Below are 3,879 nucleotides of genomic sequence, written 5' to 3'. Positions count from 1 at the left end.
ATGACAATGTCTATAAACACCCACATAGCCTGGTGTTCATTTTGTATCTGATCCACTGATTATAACCACCCAGATGGAGTCGTAGATGACTGGTAGTCAGGTGGAGGATATATTGGAAAGACAATAGAAAGTACGACTGTTGGTCACTTGTTCTCAAATGCTATAAATCAAAAACAAGGCAACACAATTGTTAATGGTTAAAGACCTTTGTCCTTCGAAGCATTATTTCCTCTCGGATGTAATAATCTTCAGACGAAGGTCATGAAGGACATACCTTCATCATTTCAATACATAAACATAGATAAGAAAGTAAAGGAATAAAAATGAAAATAATAATTATATATTAACGGTCTATTTTTATTTATATTAATCATTCAATGAATACAAACAAATAATATTCATATTACAGTGGTACCTTCGGCTTGCCAGAAGGTGGAGATGCGAGAATGACGCAAGAGTAATTACAATCCAACATGAACAGTACAGTGTTACTGTTCATCTATTTATAGGCATGGGACGCAACCCGGACAAAATTACATTCACGCCCTTGACATTTTCTCGTAATCATAATGCAAATTATCAAAGACTAAGTAGTCTTTCCCCCTTTAAGTCGGCATCGTCCTTGTTCTTCGTCACCATACCAAGACGAAGTTCTCCGGCAATAGCTTCGGCGTTCGTTCCTGTCGCCTTCGGGTTGCTCCTTTACACCGCTCATACTTTCGCCATGAGAGAAGATCTTTTATCCGAGAGCCGAAGCCTCATGTAATAATCTATGTCGAACTAAAAAAACATATAATTAGTCACGTTTTTTAGGACCTTCAGAAGAAGGCCCCAAAAGCGACGAGCATTCGACAGATGTCCTTATGAAGCGCTTACACCTCATAATATCGTTAGTTTCTAACTTTACCTTTATCGGTTATTATTCCTTTTTTCCCATTTAACCTTTTTCATATTAAAACCAACTCATAGATTGTTTTATGCAACAAGGTTCCTCTAAGCCAGGTGACACAGTACAATTTGACTCTGGCCTAGTTTTCGACCAAACTCCTAGCGGAAATGTTAGTATAGTACCTATATTAGCATGTTTATTTTTGTAGTTGTACTTATTGTTCCTACTTTTCCGTTTGTCCTTCATTTTTTCACTCACATTTACACATTTGTATGGTCCATGCGAACAGAAAACACTTGGTGCATCTATCCCACTGCAAACGCAAATGGACTGTGCTCGTGCCCTCCGAAAATTCTTGTGTGCTAAGGTCATGGAGATGAACATGTACAGATTCGTAAATTACAAGACATTATTTAATGTCTAATACATATATAGTAAACTTAGATTTTTGCTACTTTCTTATTAGTCCCAAACTGATCAATCATACCTGGAGCATCGCTATGATTTGTCCGAACGCGCTGGGATATATTTATATTTACATGGGGGTCTGTTTGGGTGGTTTCTTGCTGTTGAATTTAGTCGCAACATTAAAAAAAAATCAAATTGAACCTGTAGTTTAACTTTATCAGTCAAGTAGTTTAATTTTTTTGGACAAGATATTTTTTAAGCTCTGCTGGTTGGGGTGAATCTGTTTATATAAAACTTTTTGGTAAAACAATTATTACTAGTACATAATAGAGGAAATGTCTACAATGTATTTATCTCTAAAAAGACAAGCTAACCTGACCAACTTTTACCCCAAACATAGTCTAGCTGTCTTTGACTAGTAAGCACCCTAATTTCTGCTCGCTTTTCTTCTTGTGTGTCATTGAGCCACCATCATCGTTTTTTGTATTTGAGGACGGCTGTGTTTTACACAATGTTATGTAATTGTCTAATTCATACATATAACTAACATTTCTTTCGTTGTCGTATGGTTACTGTTTTTTGTAGAAGCGTTGTTGATTTTGGTGAATATTGCGGCGATATACAACAATTTTTTGTTGATGGTGACTGCCTCGACATCTTGTTCATGCAATACTTCATTGAGTGTGTTCGTCATGACGCAGATAACCATAGTCCTCCAAAGACGGCTCACCGACTCATCCTAGACATTTACTATATATTGTCATTTATTATGTAGGCTGTCGGTTCATATATGTGCATAATATGATAATAGGGACAAAAAAGGTAAAAAATCAGATTGATTCATGCATAAAAAAATAAACCACATAATGAAAATGACATACAGAAGCAAAAAGAACATATATACATGTAACCTACAAAGGACAAATTTTAATGAACATATCTCATGTGACCTATAAAGTATAGAACGATTCATAACAAAACATTAAAGATCATATCTATGCATTTTGCATGGGAAATATTTAGGCTTTTAGCACATCTGAACTAGAATATACTTACCTGAGCAACCTTGTTACACATGACAAGTTGAGTGCTAGCATGTAGTCTCTATGAGTCTCAATGATGGTGTTTTCACTACTACTTTAAGACCATTTCGATTTAACACCTGGTACATTTTCTAAATACATAATACTATCCTTTATTATGTAGGCTATATTGAATTTCGAGGAGCAGGAACAACATAGCAATGACCCCCGCCCTTTTGACCCTTCCATCTTAGAGAATTACCTTGCAAAGAAGCTACCTTCGTTCAATCATCTTGATGAGTACAAATTGGTAAAAAGCAATTTCTTGACCTTATCCTTTTTATGTCCATTTCTACTAACTTTTTTGTACTCACAATGACTCAACCTTATGCCATGATTTTCTTGGTACATTCTTTTTCTCTGCTGAATAACGCAACTCTTAATATATATCAAATTTATGCTATTCCATTTATTGTCTATGCATAACACCATAGTGTAACCAACACTTATAATTTTATATTTTTGCAACCAGATCATGGTCCCTATGTTCCACGCACGACATTGGACCTTGTATGTTGTTAATTTTCAGATTGGATGCATACATGTGTTAGACTCCAATCCTTATGGGACAGAACTGGGTGGGACTACATGGGATATTTACCATGGTGTAATAATGGACTTGGTGATAGACTGTTATCGTGGGTTAGGTTAATGATAAGTTGGCTAAATCTAGCCATACATCACGTTCGTCCAAGATCATCACTCCCTTTATTTTGGAACTACTAGATCGAACTGGCCCTGAATTGTCCAACAATGTGTGTGGGGTCCAACGACTGTGGATTCTTTGTTATGAGATATGCAATACTATGACTACATGAATGGAGCTACCAATGTAGTTTATAGATCCGGTGTGCATTCGCAACATAGTTGTTTTTGCACTGTGATACAATTTATGCATACTACTACATTACTCACACATTGCAGTTAATATTTTGCAGGATAATTCAAGGGACCTTCGTGCTCTTGCTCTGTATTACATCCTATTTCATTGCAAAAACCAAGCATGCCCTCTGCCGCTAGAATTAGAAAGATTCAAGATCTCATAGTAGTAGACTAGTCTAGAGCATTACCATCGACTTACATTTTGCAGACAATGTTGTGTTGGATTTTTGTTAGCGCTTAGCACTTAATCATGATCAATGCTAGTTTGTTATGGGTATATCATCATCAATGTTAGTTTGTTATGTGCAGTTATGATATGCTGTTTCTGAAATGGTTTGTTATGTAAGGTGTTGTTTCTATGTGTTGGGAAGTTTTAACAGAATTATAGATTAGCTTAGGGGTGAAAACTATCGGAAACGATCGGCAAACACTAAAACCATTTTCATTTTCATATTTTTCCTCGGAAACAAGATCGAAAACGGTAACTCCGAAAACGAAAACGACATCGGTAAATCGGAAGATCGGGAACGAAAGTTTGATACGAAAATTACACCGGTTGCGATGGGAATCTAAAATTCGATCGGTAAAAACTATAACATGTTACACTCATATAAAATT

Source organism: Zea mays, chromosome 3 (assembly GCF_902167145.1).
Source record: "Zea mays cultivar B73 chromosome 3, Zm-B73-REFERENCE-NAM-5.0, whole genome shotgun sequence".
Classification (NCBI taxonomy): Eukaryota; Viridiplantae; Streptophyta; class Magnoliopsida; order Poales; family Poaceae; genus Zea; species Zea mays.
Note: the sequence above shows the minus strand (reverse complement) of the source record.